Source organism: Lepeophtheirus salmonis, chromosome 13 (genome assembly GCF_016086655.4).
Source record: "Lepeophtheirus salmonis chromosome 13, UVic_Lsal_1.4, whole genome shotgun sequence".
In the NCBI taxonomy this organism is placed as follows: Eukaryota; Metazoa; Arthropoda; class Copepoda; order Siphonostomatoida; family Caligidae; genus Lepeophtheirus; species Lepeophtheirus salmonis.
Window position 1 is genome coordinate 23,509,805 of NC_052143.2, and position 20,522 is coordinate 23,530,326.

General features: G+C 30.2%; 1 protein-coding gene across 1 annotated transcript in view; it reads right to left on the reverse strand.

Annotated features, from left to right (window-relative positions):
* LOC121128576 (uncharacterized) overlaps window positions 1-19,442 on the reverse strand; it is a 38,238-nt gene extending 18,796 nt beyond the window's left edge. The window contains exon 1 of the mRNA XM_071892967.1: window positions 19,318-19,442. The gene's annotated coding sequence lies outside the window, so the exon portion shown is untranslated. The remainder of the gene's footprint in view (window positions 1-19,317) is intronic.
* Window positions 19,443-20,522: the final 1,080 nt, after the last annotated feature.

Genomic DNA, 20,522 nt, shown 5'->3' on the forward strand with positions numbered 1-20,522 from the left:
TAAATAATTTATATTTAATGTACATCACATATCTTTCGTTCTATATATATACATATATTTAAATTCTTCTTGTATTAAAAATATATATATATATCACACACTGAGCTTTATATACACTCAGTTCTTATAGCATTGTTATTTTTACTCACACGTAAAAACCTAGGTGTCTAAAAGCAGACAGATTTTTGTTTATTGATATTGATAGTGCGCAGGTTATAGCCTATGGGTCCAGCTTTGTTGAATTCGAAATGTCATAAAACTAATTTTTAGCAGAGTTGAATATTGTATAATTGTGAAATACACGATGATACCCGTGGGATCAAAGTTACCTCGCGCATCACTAGAATCAATGCCAATTTTTAACATCAAAGTGATACATTCAAAACCACATTATATTCCCAATGCAGAACTTTTGTGCAGATATGGAAAAAGTTTTTTGTTTGGGAGAGGGACAATGCCACGTTAGTAATTTTTGTTTGTTTAAGAAAATTATCACAAATCCCAATAATTAAATTAATATTTTCCAATTATAAACAGGCTGGAATTCCTTGGATGTCGATTTTTATTTCCACACCAATTCCAACAAAGATATGCAAAGCTCTTATAAATAAATTACGTGCACACACACAAATGTGGAAACTAGTGTTGTGTTGGTCCTTATTTATTCGATCCAGTCCAGTCTTATGACAGGTTCTATCGGTCCTTAGGACTGTCTATCATTGGGAACGATCCTTGAAATCGGTCCTTGGGACTGTCAGCCCTTAGGAACAGTCCTTAACTGTCGGCCCTTGGAATGTTTCATAGAAATATCTATGGATTATAAGTCAAATTAGATATATGAAATTTGTATTAAAATTATTGCACGTATCTTGTACAAAATATGATTTTTTAATAATTGTTACTTAGTTATATAATTTATTCTATTATATAAGGGAATAATTAAAAAAAAGAAAAACACCCTCATTGACGTCACGAGGGATCGATTTTAACTTCTTTAAGGACCGACAAATGGAACTGGACTGTACGGTTCTTGCCCCTAAATAAGGACCCACACAACATTTGTGGAAACCCACCTTTACACTTATAACTCTCGAGCAAACCCACATCACGGCTTTACCACGCTAACACAAAAATAGCCTATGTATTTTGTTGTCATCTGTGGATTCCCCCCCCCCACCCTTGATACGTCATACCTATTTAATAATATGTTTTTTTTCATAAATACATAAAGTAATAAGTTATTCTATACATATTCTTCTCCGCTTCCAAAAGAACAGGAATACAATTGCTTGTCGTTTATATAATATACATATTGACCATTTTATTATTTAGCCAAAATTTCTTCATAGAAATAATATAATAACTAATCATAACTACTCTTTTAATCAATTATTACTAAGTAATATTATAATATAGTATCAAATAAAATATTATGTAATTTATTTTAAAAATGGTGGGGAAATAATATGACAGTGGATGTCTGCGAGTATATATGATATAAATAACGGTTGATATGATTGACTTATTTGGCTATCTAACATATAATTTTGGGCCTTTTTTCTTTTCTTTTCTTTTCGAATGAAAGGTTGCGTGGTACAACTAAGATAACGACTTGAAATAATTATTAGCCGTCATTCATGAGTACAAAGGCTCGTAATTACTTAAAAATGAGATTTTCCCTTATCAAAAATTAAATAATAACTAATTATAATAGCTTTAGAAATCAATAATGATGTTCAGGTTGCAACTACAAAAAACCGCTCCTGTTTTCTGAGGCATATTTTATACACATCTTACATCATCAATCTAAATATATATGAATATGTTAGCTTACATGTCACTAAATGTGTGATAATACTTCTAGATTCATGGGTGTTATGAGATGGAGTTATGTTAATTAGCTATTCAGCTGATTAAGTACCTACAATCCAAATGCATAATATTATGTATATATTTATATGATATGCTTTGTTTATGTATCATATAATTTGAAATTTTTATTTGTCCTCATATTTACGCAAATAATAATTAGAAAAATAGGGCCTCTTGTGCAGAATTATACCTTCAAAACAAAATATCAAACATTGACCTCAACGTATGGTATTTTTTATATTTGTATTCAAATTATAATATTACTCAATATTTTGCACCAAGAGCTTCGTTTCCTAGAATTTAGTCTCATCTTTATTTATATTACAGGGTGAGTACTCAAAAATTAGAATACTCTTCGAGGTTCTCTAGCCGAATGCAGCAAGATGCCTCCCTACTTCTCCAATGCCAACGAGAAAGTCAACCCAGACGTCTACTACAAGGTCCTCAGGTACCATATCTGGCCATAACATGGCTTCCTAATTACCAACAGACTTCTGGCATTCGTTCTCTACCGGTATGAACCCCTTTGACTTTGCTGTTTAGTGCGTCTTGGAGGGCAAAAAGAACAAGATTTCTTACCCAAATTGATGCTCTGAATGCAGTGATCACGGAGGAGTGGAACAACTTGTCCTCGGACTTCATCAAGGCTAGATGTGCTTCAGTTCGTCCCCGTATTGAAGACATCATTCAGAACGGAGGAGGACATAAAAAGTGTTTTCAGTAGATCAGGTACAATATGTTGTGACAAGAGAGGAAGGAAAAAAGTATATAAACAATGACATTTGATGAAGCAGGAAATGGGAAGGCGTGAACTTTCCAACCTTCCAAACGATAAAACGGAATGGAAGACACAGATCTCAACAAGCAATAATAATTGATCGAAATACACTGAAAAAGAAATAAATTAAGTGCAGTTTAGAAAGGGATTCAGCCGTTTTATCTTCAAAATTAATTCCCCTTCACTTATCCAACTTTATGGGCTATTTTATTAAAAGGTTTTTCATCTAGATTCTTCATGGAAAGGGGGTTTGAGGTGGTTGCTAATCTTCTTAAACTGAGTTAAACTACAAATAAATGAACATGGAAGCTTGAAATTAAATATAACACATTTGAAGCCTAATGTTGAAAAATTGTTATCGGAGCATCAAACTAACCCTTCTCAATAATGATTAAATCATAATTTTATTTTAATTTTATATAGGTAATAATATTCCTATTTTTTTAATTAGTTTCGTTCCAACCTTAATGTTTCAATGAATTTTGCATTTTTCAATAAAAATTTTCTCTTTTTCAATATATTACAATTAAAACACTATCAAAGTGAGAATCACTGAGTAAGCTGTCAAAAACATTTCAAACTAATAAGTTTAAGAAAATTTAATTTGAGGATAAGTAAATAATAAAAACCTTTTGCATTTGAAGAAAAATATCCTTTTGTTTACATTTTTTCATCGTCATTAAATAAACCTCTGTTGATGAATATATTTACAAAAATAGATCAATGTATGGAAATATTCATTACGTCATTCCTAGATTATATGCATAATTAAATAGAAGAAATAAAATTATTATTTATATAACACACTTAAATACTAATTTCGATTCATTCAAATTAAATAAAATATATACATTGTTTCATTCAGGTAAAATTTTTGTTACCTACTTAATGATAATTAGCCTTGAACAAAAACCAGAAGTTCTTTTATTAACACTTATATATTATCATATACATTTGAAGATTTTGGTTTATAAAAAACAAATATTGATTGATTCATATAAAAAACTGTACAATTCTGTCAAAAATGTCAAATTTCGTATTAAAACAAAATAAAGTTATTAATTTATTCTGAAAAAAAAATCATCCCGATAAAAAATCAATTCTGACTAGTAAAAAAGAAAAAGAAAAAAGAAAGTCCTACTTACAATTGTAATTAAATTAATCTGTTACTGGATATTGACAAACTCCCTCACTGTGTATGAACAGTGTACATAGGTATTAAAACTCCCAATTTACTTTTGGGATATAACTTGTAATATACAGTATCCTTAAATTTTACAGATTTAAAATCCCCACCCTGTATTTAGAGGTATCTTAAAGTAAATGCGTAGTGTTAATGTGTTTATTTACACATATTCACTGGCAATGTTATTTTGAGCATGTACTTGTTCAACACATTTTTCTCATAGGTGACAAAAATACATGTTGATTAATGAGTGCCTTAGTGGAAGGAGGTAAAATGGATAATTTACTTTTATGTGATAAATTGACGGATCAATCGAGAAGAAATTGATCAAAAAATATTATTATATATTGTACTAATAATTTATTAATTATATCAATAGGAAATATCTAATATTTCTTCAGCTGATGAGTTTCAAAATCGTGTATTCAGTTTGGGAATAAGCAATATAATAGGGAGACCCAGCTATGCTAAGCTGTAGCCTTTTGGGCATATAAAAACAAACACACAGATAAAACCGAAAATAAGCATGGTAAGCCTGACAAGTATGTTTTCGAGGACGTCATGTCGTTTCATTTAATCAGCTACAATCAGCTGTGACATGAGAGGAGACAAGGGCTTACACATATACCTCTGCAACAAATCCACACGATTACTCTCTGTCTTTTATGATGACAAGCAAATGTTCAATCCGGATTTGTATACATCAATTATATATTGTATGTATTAGAAAAAGAAGTTCACTCCTCGGGAATTAATTAATAACGGCAAGATCTAGGAAAAGAAAATTCCCTCTTCAGATTGCCTACTCCTAAAGAAACGGGCAACCTAAAAAATGCAACCAATGAGCATCACTGGAGAAGCTTCAAGTCAGAATGCCATATTTTTTGAAATATGTCATTAAAAATATTCCTGATGCAGACAAAAAAAATAAATAAATGTCTTTGATAAAAAAAAGTAAACAAATTTATGGACTTGAGCTTAATCCACTTCTACTCCCCAGCCAAAAACCCTACGATATTCCACAGTGTGCGAAGGATTAGGCTGTATGTAAAAAGCATATAGAACAAATAGATTTACCGAAAAATAGATGGTTTCAATTATTAATTTGACGAAATCTATAGCGGATGCGGAAAAATTTATTTCACGATTTCCACTTGCAAGTAAATGCAAAAAACAGTATGCTCTTATTCTGCAAAAAAAGAAGTAAATAACACTTATTCGGATTGTAAAAGGGAACACAAACATACCAGCAAAAAGTTTGTACTTGCAAAAACATACAAATTATGTTCAATAAAGTAACCGACAAAGTAATCCTCGATAACATGTTCATTTCGGAAAATTATGAAATAAAAGGTTCTAAAAATCGAAAATACTTTGTTGAGATATTTGAATATATGTCAAAATTGCATCGTTTTGTGGCATTTTATCTTACAAATTGACATTTGATTGAAAAAAATAATAAATTATTCAGAAGACGACAGATATATCAGTTAAACATGAATTTTTATTTGTCAAACTGATATGCAAACGAATTTCCTGACAAATTTCTACAAACTTCATTTTTATCTACGAATCCAATATTCCATTATCGATCCATTTTTTGCACCTGAAAAAAAAGCGATACTGCAATTTTCATCAATTTCTCTTTTGGCAATAATTATTTTCATTTTAAATAAATTTAGAAAGCGTTGTTATTCGGATAGATTGTTTAAGACGTAATTCACTTTTTGATTTATAACTGAACCCTCTATATAGTCTCTTTGAGCTTCAAAAACTCTTTTTGTGTTATGGGCATATAACACCCGTTCATCGTTGTAGTATGCCCAAGTGAACAAAAATGAACCATGCAAAGATTCAGCCTTCTAGGCCAGCAGTGTAGGCATCTATAAAAGACATACACACACAAACTATATTATATTTATATATATATGTGGATAATGTTAGTACTGTACAATATTAAGAATATTGATTCAATATTTATTTAAAAACTCCAGTATTGCTCCAACATTTAATTCACTTTATAAATGAGTTTGTAAGAAGGAGTAATAACAAAGTTGCTATAAATATATTATGAGAAAGAAAAAAACAATGTGAAGAAGTAACATTGATATAAGAAAATTGTCCTGGATGTATAACATCCATTATATTTATGAAATAATAACAAAATCAGACAGCTTGAGCACTTATTGTTCATAAACAAAATATATATGTTTTACTTATATCTATATATACCATTTCTCTATTTCTAAAAATAACTTGTTAAATAAATGGTTGAAAGAAGAATCAGGCCAATCATTGATATATAGTATACACATATATTTGATAAAGACTGAGCTTCTAAAGAAGAAGAAAGAGTTGCTATAGAAATAAATTCGAATAAATTAACTTTTACACTACGTATATTACAAAATATTTAATTCTTTGTAATGATATCTATAATTATTTCAAAAACAATAGACAACCAGAAACATTATTTCCTTTCATTTCTTTTTTATTTTATAAAAGAGGTGAGAAACTATAATATCCAACTAAATATTTTCGATATACAAACTATTGATAGTAGGCTTTAAAGGTCATTAAACGTAGAACACATTACTAATAATAATGCATACAAATGCTTAAGAAGCATAAAAGAGATGAAGTAATCTTGATGAAATAATGTAATGATATATTGTTTATTGTATGTAGACGTTTAATATATAAAAATAAAATGGTTAATGTAGGAATGTTAGTTTGCATCTGAAGAAAGACTAGCGATGTTACGAGTCGACAAGGTTTCCAAATCTCTAAAATGTGAGTTATTTCTATTAAAGTTAAAATTAACTGCATTTTCAGAGTTGATTGGAGTATTCAACAATATTTAATTAATTATGGTCTCTATAAAAACGATAGTCTAATGACGTCACTAGGGTAAGAAGTTGAGAATATATTTATCTTAAATGAAATTTTACTAAGTATTGATAAGGAATGTACTAAACAAAATATTCTTTTGGTTAGAATAATACGTTTAAATCCATTTTTGTCTGAACAATACCAAAACTTTAAAATAAATTCGGATATTTCCAACTTCTTACTCCAGTGCTATATATATATATAGATATACATCTGAGTATAGATCGTTATATAGTAACAAAACTAGTAATTACTGTTCTCTTTTCTGCTGCCCAGACCTTATAATATTGACCATGTAATTATTAATAAAAAAACAACTGTTTAAAAATAAGCAATTGGCTTTTTTACTCTCTTACGGTGTAGTACAGTGTGGTCCAATAAAATCTGAACACTTTGAAATTTAAACTCCAACAAGATATAATCTATCAATTAACAATAGAATTTCAATAAAAAATAATCTATAGATAAATGTGTGTCTGAACTCCCTTCATCATTAATATAGCAGCCCTAAGCAACAATGATGGCTTCCAGGCGGTGGCAGAAGACCTGGCATCCACTGCTAACGTAGTCCTCGGTCATTGCATCTCAGTGCTGGCTCACAGTGGCATTGAGGACCTTGGTGTCGGATGACGGAAACTACAGACCTTCCTCTTAACATGCACCCAAAAGGTGTAGTCGAGGGGGTTGGGATCAGAGCTATAGGGGTCCCAAAAGTGTATCTTGAGGTCATTCAAAAGAGTCTTGCAATAGACAAGATAGGTGGATTTCATTGCTGGTGTCAAAAGGGACCAATCCATCCTCACAAGGGTCACTTTTTTGACAGCTCTCTGGGCAATCTGCTGTAAAAACCAAAGATCTTTTTCATGGCCCCTCATGGACTTGAAGGGATTATCCTGGGATGCTTTCTTTAACTCATCCGTGTCCAGTTTGTCCTTTTAGACAAATCCCATTTTCTGCTCCATCGTTTCGGACTTGCTGACGGTGTACACGGTTGTCCTTGAGACGCCCAACTGCTTGGAGTGCACGAATTGAAATTCGTGGATGACGTTCAAGTGTCATTATTTCGACTTGTACTTTAGCTCACGTTTGTTTTGTAACTAATTGCTTATGCTTTAATATATCCGAATTTGAATTAATTTCGATCTCCCTACTTTCATTAATTATTGTTTTATAAAGTTTTCAAATTTTAGTAGACAACCGGGTATATTCAGAATTTGTTATGGAAAAAAAAAGATTGTGAGAAGAAAGTGAGTGCACGACATAGTACATCTTGTTAGTATCAGCACTCTTGTAAGTATCAGTGCCCTTGTTAGTATCAGCGGTCTGTTATATGATTTGGGGGGAGAAAAGGTCCAACTGCTATAAAGATTTAAAATATCATAAGTGAAGTGGATAATTGTAATTATATTTAAATTCATATATGTATATATATATTTTTTTTTAAATTTACACAAAAGATAGACGAGACTACATACTTCAAAGTGAGAAGTTAACACGACGAATACCCATTAAATAATGAACAAAGAAGAAGAAAGAGCAGACGCAACTATGGTTTTTTTTTCCTAATTTTTAAAAGTAATGTTTTCAATTACAAACTACTCTTCTCTAAGAATATGTATTGTACTTGAAACGATAGTGGTATATTAAAAGAAGGTTCTTGTTGGAAATACCAAACGGGTATCCTGTATAAGTTTCCCCACATGTCATACTTTCTCTTTCTATCTTGAAATTGGAGACAGTGAAAGAGGATAGCTGAAATTCAATTATCACAACCTTTCAATAGTAAGGAAACAACTTAGGTACATCAAGTCTAGGGACGCAAAGCGCGAAGAATAAATTGACGAAAGAAAAATTGCAGGATCTCGACTTTTTTTTATGTTTAATTAGAAATCATCTCCTCTGGCCTCATCCCTCAGTCAACAGATGGACTCTGAGCAAATTCCCCACCTTCCCTCCTCTGAATACTCCATGAAAACCAAATTCACAACTTCTTCCACACAATGAGGGCTTTCATCTACTTTTTGTAACCCTTCGAAGTCCTATTTAATCGAATCACTCAAAACAGTCGAGATTTTTCTTCTCTTCATCCGTCAGTATATTTTTCCTTTCACTTCGCGTCCCTCAAAAAGTTGAGATTCTTCCATTTTTCCTCCGTAGTTAAAATGTGTGGGATAGATTGATATACGCAAGAATGTTGGATATATAGGATTCATGATAATCTATTTGGATATAATATGATCATTTTGGGGAATTTCGATTTTGGCTTTGGAAAGTTCACGAAAAATTTAATTTTTCGAAAAAAATTACATTAAATTAAATTTCATGTATTAAATTTTTTAGAAAAAAATCTCAAAAAACTATAACTATTCATAATAATTAAATATTTTGGGAAAATGTTTAAAAAATGAAATATTTTGGAAAAAAAATTGAAAAATTAAATTACATAAAATTTTTTTTTAATATTCAATTTTTTCCAAAAAAATTCAAAAATCCACAGCTATTCATTTTTTTCAGGGTGGGGGTGGGACTACAGCTAATTTAACATAAGGAAATAGTACTACCGTTACCTCTAAAATTTTTAAATTACTTTGGGGTAATTTGACTGCCCTAGCTCATATTCTAGGGATACAGTCTCTGTCCATTATATAGATGAATAGGAGGGACTTTGATAGAACATTAACTATTATCGTTAAAACCGTACGAGGACCCCAAAAGTTAGACTTGGGAATAGGAAGTATCTCTTGGATTTTTCGAAAAGAAAGTTGTACTCCTCAGGTTTAAGGGCATCAAAAGGTCCCTGGTGCCGTTCAGAATGAAAACCTCGATGGATTCTACGTCAGAAATCAGCAGATGTTTAAAAAATAATTCAGTCATTTTATCAATTAGTGAGGGTGACCATCGAATGTCTGGAGCAATATCGTTGGAGGAAAGTCGTACTTACCTAATTATTTCGACACAAAACAAACATTTCACCCATTTTATATTAATAAATATTGCATATTGAGTAGCAATAAATGTTTTAAATGCAATAAGTAACTAATAAAAATGTATTTGAAAATCACTAAAGACGAATAGAGACAACCATATGTGTTATGATTATTCTTACTATTATAAAAGTTTGTTACCCCATTAACTATATCAATAGAACATATTTAGATCCCTATCGAATCCCTAATCCAAACGATAAACATCCTTCCATTGTTTTGAGGATCTTTTTTTTTTGGTAAATTGCGTGTTGACATAACTTTTTTCCCTTTTTTCCTATCTAAACCAATTTGATACTATTATAATATATCAGAAATGGTACATAAATACATTTATATTTGTATCGATATACATTTTTCAAAATAAATATATCGACAGATTCTTGTCACAATATATCTTTAATCTTATATAGAAAATTATTTCCTTATTATATGGTAGATATCCTACACACTTATATAAGTATATTTATATTCTTTGATATAGGTAGATTTATATCTCACTTTTTAATCAATATTAAAGAAATAAGTCATTTCATTATATAAAAAAAGATATTTATGCATCATGTACAAGTTGCAACTGAAAATGTCATAGAACTTTGAATAAAGAATTTAAAGGACTTTTGATAAAGGTAATGTAATAATTGAACCTTCCGTTGATGGTCAATTTATGAATTGTGTAATTTTTCACTTTTTTAATGAACATTACTATTTCCATCAGCTGTCGATTGATCTACTCTAGTCTAGTATCAGTATTCTTAATGTTGATATGTTAAATTATTACGGATCGTTCCTTATTTAGTATTATTTATTTATTTTGATGAGGGACACTGCAGACCTTCTTCTCAATATTACCCAAAAGGTGTAGTTATGCTAGAGGGCTGAAGTTTGTTTTGTTTAATAACTAATTGTTTATAATTTCGGGTCTTTATTTTCTTCGTTTGTTAAGGAAAGGAAAAAAGATGAAATGAATAGATCTATTTTTGTTATCATTTAAAAAAAGAGAATATCTAGACAAAAAAGTAATCATAGTTTCACTACATAGCATGGGTATGCAGTACCCATGCCCCCTAAGCCCTACCAATGCAAATCATCCTTCTTTATTTCTTCAATATATTACAACTTGTGTTAAAATTTTGATAAGGAAAAAACTAAATTTAGCAAATGTAAAAGGAAAAATAGATGACGCATATTGTCTTTTTTTTTTTTGTTTACTATTTAATAGACTGTCGTGGTGTTAATTGAAAGATTTAACACAGAGTAAATCCTCCTTTTCCCTGATTGATTTGAGTGATATTAGACAGAAGTCTCTTTAATTCCTCACTAGAGTCCACTATGAGGTAGGCATCACTGATCATCTTGAGTAATTGGGACTTAGTTTCATACTCTTCACTACAAAGTGAGAGATTTTCAATTGGTTTGTATGGCTTTAATATAATAAAAAACATTGTCATGATTGATAGAGGAAGATTAAGATAAGTAGGAGACGTACATGGGACTTATTTATTGTATCATGCAAGCTTTAACACAAAAAGAAACAAAATAAAGGGGCAAAATCGGTTGGTAGTTAGCCAAATAAGTTAAGCATACCAATTACTCCCTAATTTTTATTGTCATATTATTTTTCCACAATGTTTAAAACAAATTATATATATAGATATATATTTCATAATATCAAAATCCTACATAATACTTTTTTCGATACTTTATTATAATATGGCTCAGTAATATTGTATTAATTTGTAGCTATACATTCATATTCGGATAAGAAATCAAAACTTTCTTTATAGAAATAATAAAATGGCCAATGCAAATATATGTACAGATGATGCCTATTAATTTAACCTTAAACTATTTTGACTTGGACATTTTGCCACTATAATTTTTTCCCCTTAATTTATAAATAAATGAAGTGTATACGTAGTTATTGTTTATTAATGGTTGAAATTGATGTACTTTAGGATTGTTTAAAAATTCAATATGCAGTATTTATTAATATAAAATGGGTGAAATGTTTGTTTTCTGTTGAAATAATTATGTAAGTGCGATCCACCTCCACAGATATTGCTACAGACGTTCGATGTTCAACCTCACTAATTGATAAAATGGCTGAACAGTCCTTTAAATTAAGGTTAGGTCATTTTATGGGCGTTAAAAGGCCCCCAGTGCCGTTCAGAATGAAATTCTCGATGATTTCTACGACAGAGATCAGGAAATGTTAAAAAAAACAACCTTTTTGTGACTATTTGGAAAGGAGAAGCATCAAAAAAGGATCCACAACATCAAAGTAATAAAGATTAAATATTTGACATCTTCGGAGAGATGGTCCAAATATAGACTTCTCTCAGGAACATTAGAGACTGGGTCAAAATTCTATAATGACCAGAGGAGTGTTTGCTCGTTTTGCAATGAAGTAAGGGAGACTACTAAATATCTCTTCTGGAGCTGCAGGCTTTTAAGCGTAACTTATGGGCGAATCTCATATGGATTGCTGGACAATTTTGGAGCAACAGCTGGTAGAGATGAATTTTTAGGACACTATTGTGGCAAGGGGGAAGGCAAGGACAACGCCAGTATTACAAAAACTCAACAATTAATATATGCAAAAAGGACTAAGAAGGACATAAGCCTTACACACGTCTTTCTGTTTGTTTTTATCTTTAGTTTTAGTTAGATAATTTTCTTATTTTTATCGTTATTTTTTTAAGCTTATAATTTTCACGGTTTATGCGATGTTTTTAGCTTTTGGTTTTATAAAATTTTTATATTTGGGTATGAATATAGTTACGCCATATGGAAAAAAGAATAATAATAATAATGTCATTATGCTCTTGTTTCATATTATGTTTGTTCGTCAATGCATGAGTCTTTTCTGGTTTGAATAATCCATCATGTCTAATCATAATTATTAACGGATAAGTTATTAATAATTTTTCTATTCTAATCATTGTCGTATTTTTTATTTGTATTTTTCTTATTTATTTATTATTTCAGACTTTTTTACCAATTTTGTCTATGGTTAGTATTAATTTAAAATGAATTTTGTTGGTTTATGCATTGAAATTTTAGGGCATTGTTTTATCCTTTTTCCAACAGAAAAAAACAAGTTAATGCGTTTTATCCTAATACATATTGCATTTTTTGATTAAAATATTCCGAGTGATCATCAATTTTAAGTCAAAATAACAAAAAAGACGTATAAATCTCATTTATTTATATATTAAGGCGAAATATCCGAGAGGCATAATGGTTTTCAGGCAAAATTAACTAGCACCTAATATTTATGCATATCCGTTTATTCTTAGCTTATTTTTTGGTTATTTCGACTTTATTTTGGATTTTTAACTATTGTTTCATTAGTTTGTTTGCATTCTTTAGGTTTTTTTTTAGAGAAGAGAGGTTGAGAGAGCCTTCCTATTCGTAGTTGTTAAGATATTATTGACATTACACATCCACATATATTTTAAAAATAGCTAATAATAGCCCGGTGAATGAAAGCATTTATTTTTTCGAATAACAATGTAGTATCAACCATGAAACAAAAAATAAATAATAATAGAAAATAAAAAAAAACTAACAATTTTTTACATTGATAAATTTCCCAAGATTATTATCGTAAAATTTTGTATTCAAACCAAGGGAATCCTTCATTGTATTGATTACCAATATTATTGAAAAAAATGTATGTACCTAAATAGATAAAGTATCCATTCCAGGGAGCTTAACTTCAAGGTACATATTTCAACATCTTCATATATTGACTATTTTTAACAATAGTTTTGCATACTCCATGAATTACTTAACATCTGGATAAACTATTCATTTTTTTAAATCATGCGACTTCTCTATTATAACCATTAGTGTTTGATTCAATAAATTATATTATTTAATTATCAATTAGTTAAAAATAAATATATAATTTCTATAGATTGGGATTCTTCTTCTTATATACGATATATGCCTTCAATTTGCAAGGTTCGCAATTGCATCATTGGAAAAGTATCTGGTCAAAATTTCATAAGTAATGCAAATATATATTTTTTTGTATAAATTTCTAACATCTAACATGGAAATTTTTAATAAATGGAAATCAGCTATAGTTATTAGATACCTGGTAAAAAATACTATATTTTTATTTTAGTAGTAGATTCGACGGAAGATGAAGCTTGTATAAAGCTTCAAAATGATATATTTGTGGAAAATATCATCGAAATGTAGATCGTCTGTTGAAAATTTAATTTTTCGTGGTTGAAACTCGAAAGAGTGTCAATAAAGAAATTATCAAGTATGATTAAATTCTTTCGGAGAAAGAGATAATTTTTTCCATATCTACTAAAAATGACGATTTGGAATTAGAAGTTAGATCTGAAAGAGATAGAAGAAAATCTTGTATTCAAAAATAGTTCTTTCTTCGACAGAACTTAACCATGCTTGGTTATTTCTTTTGTAGCACTCTTTCAAGTTACAACCACAAAAAATGTAATTTTCGGACAAAATCTTTCAACAGTCAATCCACAATTCCATGATTGATAACTTAAATAATAAACGAGGGGTTTCAATGGACAATGTCTCTGCAGTCATGATTAATGACTTTTTTACAAGAATTTATTATTTTCTTCTACAATTGTTATTTAATGGAATAATTATTTATTATAAATTATATTCAAGGCTCTATCGAGGAGGTTGCGCGGCTATTGTATATCGATATGTTATGTAATTTATACATACTCTAGCTAGTTTTTCACCGTTAGTTATTCTTATGTGTGTTCCGTAGCTAAACACTAAATGGGTCCTGGCTGGACACGAGACAAGTTATGTTACACCATATCTAACTATACAACCCCCATCAACTCACCCTTTTAACTGGATGAACAAGGGGAATCTGCAAAGGGAAGAAAAAGTTGCATACGTCAAGGGGAAAATGATAAGGTGACGTCATCTGTAGTATAATAAAAATCGACGTCTTACGAAGGGGGGGGGGCATTATATGTTGAAAGTGAAGACAGAAGCATGACTAAATTACGAACAACGTAACATTTCAATATGCTTAAATATTATATTTTATACTTAATGTGTCCTCCTTCACAAATAATAATAGTCTTGTCTTGCCGGCGAACAGATTGTCAGCTCTTGACGTTGAAGGTCGTGTCCATGACTTACTATGATGCTTGTGATGATGACAACTCGGAGCTAGTACAGATTAAGATGAAAGGTGCAGCAGAAATTCTTCTTTTGTACGCTCTAAGCTGGAAAATCAAGGGGGTTGAGTTCAGGGCTGGAGAGTGACCACATGCAGTTAGGCCAGAAGTCAGTCATATTTTTGTTGCGATTTGATTCTTCTTGGGTGTCAGGGAAGGAGTGATCCTTTATGGACTTGTTGATGTTGTAAGCATTCTGGCTGGAGATGCAAATGGTCTCTACAGCCTTCTTGGTACTGACAATGACTTTTCTTTATATTATTGGTACATTTTTACATTTAGAGACATGGGATTAAATCAAAAATTCTTCATTTTTGTTTAGCAGTCCCTTAGTTTTGTAATGAAACCTCGTACTTAAAAATAACATCCCATTCTGTACATAATGAATACTCATGCTAACAGAAACTTTTAAATATTCCTTTATGTTCATATCTATGTAATATGTTGGTATGCATGTAATTTACGTGGAAAAAGGACTTAAAATTTAATATGTAAATTAGCTTTAATTAGTCAATTACTAAAAAGAAATTATTATGTAATGGGAATTTATGAAATTATTTATACAGCTCTTTTCTCAAAAGTTTTCCTTATTAATAATTTTTAATTCATTTAAAAAAGTTATTTATTTAATATTTATTTATCGGGATATGTTTGCAAATAACTGGTGTATTATATTTACATGAATACATACATGTATTTACATTTAGATATATATTTCCGTGTTCTATTGTATATACCAATATATATTTAAAATTGTTAGTGGTTATTATTGGCTCGAATAATAAATGGTTACTAACATCTGGTTCCTTTCCTCCTTTTTAGTTTGATTACTTTGTTTTTTACCAATCCAATTACTGAATAGATTTGGTTGTTGAGGAAAAACTTTGTTCAACATTTTAAATATCATATCTACTACGCCAGGGATTATCAACCTTTTTTTAGTGATATACCACTTGTAAAATATTTATTTAACAAGTACCCACTTAACAGCACAATTTATTTTGGGTTTCAGTGACAGGGGCGTCCGGATTTGATTTTTTTTTCAAAAATCCAAAGCTATTCACAAAAAAATAAATTTTTTCTAGAAACAAAAATCAAAAATTCATATTTATTCTCAAAAAATTAAGTGTTTTGGAAAAAATTATTCAAAATCCACAGTTGCTCATAAAAAATGAAATTTAAAAAATAATCAATTATTCAAATATTAAATTTTTTTGAGAAAAATCTAAAACTCCAGCTATTCACAGAAAATTAAATTAAATTTTAACAATTAAATTTTTTTGAAAAAAAATTAAAACATTAAAATTTCTAGTAAAAAACAAAACATCCTTATTTGGAGGGGATAGCATCTCCAGCAACGTCCTACGGACGCCCCTGATTTATGTACCACTTGTATAATATTCTTTCAAAATCTCAAGTACCCCTGGAGTGTCTTCAAGCACCATAAGGGGTACGCGTACCCCCATTTGAGAACCGTTGCACTTAATAACAGATTTTTTTTAGATACCTATTATTGACACAAGACACCTAATAACCAATCAGTGATTTGTTGTATCAATTAAATCCATCTCTAAATAGGACAATGCTATTAATTTATAAAACTGGCATTTCTTAATAGATAATGTTTATCTTTTTCTTTGGGAGGGAAAGGGGACTGTTCTTTTTTATTCTATTGGTTTTACAAAAAACCAATTTCACGTTATTATCTTTGTTATATTATGCAACCTTTCCACCAAAAAGACCCAAAATCAGTTAGTGTTTCAGTTCATTGAAATATTGTTTTTTAAATTAAAGTTCAGGCTTGGATGCCAGTTAACAGCATTTCTTATATGCTGCTTGTGTAATTAGAACTTAAGTGCAATTTTTTATTCATATAAAAGAAGTCTTTAATTTGGCGCTTGAAGAGTTTATCGTAAAGTTAAAATAAAAAAGAATAATTATAACAATATATACAGTGTTAGCTACATTTTAGTCTGGAAAAGCTCTCAGAGTTTTCTTTTCTGTGGTAAACGGATCCAAATGGTTTTTTGCATTTAAAAGTTAGGCGATCCCTTTCCTAGACTATTAGTGTCATATCATTTCCCCACACTGTTTAAAAGGAATTATGTACAATATATTTATATATAAATATTTCAAAGTATTAAAATACTACATTGTGTTTCATTTACAGCTCTACTTTAATATTATCTTGTATTATTTTATTTAAAGTGTTGCTATATATTTGTATGTGATATGTTGAATAAATAATTACTTTGTTCATTAATCAAAAAGGAATAAATTATATAATAGCCATGACATATCAAGTGAGACAGAAGAATCGATAGCTGACAACGAAATACATAGGGTATTGTTGTGTAACGAGTAAATGTCGTATATTACATTAAACCAAAATTAGGCACCTTTTCTATATAAATTTTATCGATTTCGGCTAAATCTTTAAAACAAGGTGGAACACTCACCTGTTAGCTTGAGTAGATTCCTGGTCGTACTGATACAGGAGTGGGCAGAAATATCCAAACAATATTTTCAAGTAAGTTTAAATAATAGTAGATGGCATTCTAAGACAAAGTTTATTACATATGAAGTTTAAATTGAACAATTAGCTATTGTATAAGTTCATATTATCACCCTTAACATTGATCACCAAATGTAAACAGGATATAAAGGAAGACTAAGTCTTCAACAAATCTTTCTTATTGAAGTTGACTATATTCCTCTTCAAAGAGAGCTTCACAGCGAAGAAAATAAAATTGTAAATTTTCTCTAACAGCATCCATAACAATGACAAGAGACAAAATTTGATCTAATTAATTGAATTAATTCTTAATTTTTTTAAACCAATTATAATTCAACAGATGAAGGCCTTTTCTATGGCGTACCACGCTATCATGATGCCAACTCCAAGCTAATCCTGGTTTTAGAGTTGCGGCAAGTAGTCTTTTCTAAGACACTCCAAATTGTAAATTAAAGGGGCTGAGTTCAGAGCTGGAGGAGGGTTACATGGAGGCAGACCAGAAGTCAGCCATTTTGTTAATGCAGAAGTTTTAGTTCTTTTTGGCTGTATTTAAATTTTTGTTATTGTAGGGAGACCAGATGGAGATTTCAACGGACTCTGTAGCCTTCTTGACACTGACTCCGTTGTAGTGGAAATAACAAAAGTAATTTATTTTTGTTTCAGCTGCCATGTAGCTGTGTAATGAAACCTTGTAATTAAATGTTACTGCAAGTTTTAAGTACCACATCTGTAGGTCTCTCTCCATCTGGATTGTTACACATTCTCTTGAGTATATTTTGTGTAAGCTATATAACTCTTACATATTAGATGTGTGTTTATTTGAGATTATTTTCTTACCCAAAGGGAAAATGGAAGAACCCAAAAGGCTCTGATCTCCCCTTTTATTTGCATCGCAAATAAAAAGCAATAAAAAATGTTTTTTAGATAAAAATATTTGTACATGAAAGTACATACACATACTTCTACATATGTCAAACAAATTTTCCCTGCGTATTGATTTTTAGTTGTATAACTTATGTATGATAAAAAATGACTTTGAAAAGAGTTAATTAATCGAATAAAGAAAGAAAAAATATTTTAAGAAATATCAACATCAGGGGCCTGTCAATTTTTTTATGAGGCAAAAATTTACATAAGACTTAATGGCAGATCACAAAAAGTAGATTCATATATAAAAGTCTATTATATTGTAAGAATTACTTATTGTAGGTACATTATTATGCTTATTATGTTGTAAAACACTTGTCAAGAGTCGATGATCAAATATATATATATTTTTTTTTTGAGATTTGTATTAAAATGCTTTATTCATATAGGCACTCAAATTGTTTTTTTTTTTGTTTTTTTTCAATGATGAGACATTGAACTAATAATCACATATAACTCCTCTAAACATACACTACATGAGGCAATAATCCGCATTTTTTCATACATAACATCCTTTCAAATCAATATGAATATAATTATAATTGGCGATAATGATGCATTTAGCTAATGCTCATATTCAACACATCTTATAATAAATTACATTAGACAACAATCATCACTTTTTTTTATAGCTAATATCATTTATAGTTAATATGACTATAATTATAATTACCAATAATGAGGCATTTAAATAATGGTTACATTCAACTCAAATTATAATAAATTACATTATGCAATATTCAGCACTTTTTTTTACAGCTAACATAATTGATAATCAACAGGAATATAATTATCATTGGCAGTAATTGTAAATATTTTTGACAAAATAATTTTGTACATATTTTTAATGATTATCACGTATATATGAGTATATTTATTAAATGCTAAATAAGTCATGAGTAAGGGAATGTCATGGATAGCCATGCGACTTTTCTGGTATTAATAAGTAATCATAAACCCATACTTACTTCGGAACAAGGACACCTCTTAAATAGCGTTGCACTCTTTCACTAAACCTTCACTAATGAAATAATACATATGTATAGATGGAGACGTGAAAATGTCCGGACTTGTCGAGCGACTCGTGTCAATTAATGGATGAAAATATATGACAATTTCTTTCGTTTAGAAGGGGAGGGGGCGGAAGAAATCCCCGAACCCCTTTTTTTCAGAGATGCGCTTTTCTCTTGTTGGCTTTCTCTCTCTCTTTCTCCCCTATATTTTTATTTGGGGGTTTCTCATGGTTTTCCCCCTTCCCTATTCAAATTTGATTTCCTTTATGTCTTTATACATACAAGGTGCTTAATTGAAATCTGGAGAGTCATAAAAGAGAGAAATAGGAAAAACACATGAGATGAGTTGAGAATTCCTCTCATTAGCTTAAAAACTCTGTGTATTGACATCCCCCTTCCTCCAAACAAATAACCACAATTAATCGAAAAATAGCCTCACAAAGAGACAAAAAAATAAAGATTATAATGTGAAGAAGGCTAATAATTTCAGTATGGGGCATCGATTTGAGCTTCATCATGTTGGTGCACATAGCCAAGGTTAAATACTCTAAATGATTTTGTTGATGATCATCGGACACCATAAGCCCAAATGACATTATTACCACCTGTCAGATCTTCCAGTGGTTCATCAAGGCCATGATTAAAGTTGATGATGGATACATTGAAGATTAGAAACGGCAACACATGGGTCAACATCTGTACAAAGTTTAGTTAATGTAGCTCCCTTCTTTTCTGAAATTAAACTACTGAAAATTAAAGATTTAAAAAGTTTAGTTTTCCACTACCCACCCAGTATACTTATATCTACGTCCTACATACTACATATACTCTTTATTGCGCTCTATTAAAAAATAGATAAATGGTTTATGAATGTACAACGTCTTGCAAATCAATTGGGACTGAATTTAACTGATTCTAGACCAATGAAGTTTGCAAGTGAAAAAAAGTGTAATGATTCCATTTATTCTTTATTTATTTACAACAATGTTATTCAATGTAATCTCCATTTTTGGCATCTTTTGATTTTTGGCCTGAATTCCTTGCACACCTTGACAACTTCTGCAGGATTAATTGCCACCCAGTGCTTTGTAATAGAGGCCTTCAGCGCCTTGATGTTGTTATGGCTGGTAGCACAAACCTGTCCCTCTAACTTCAGCTAG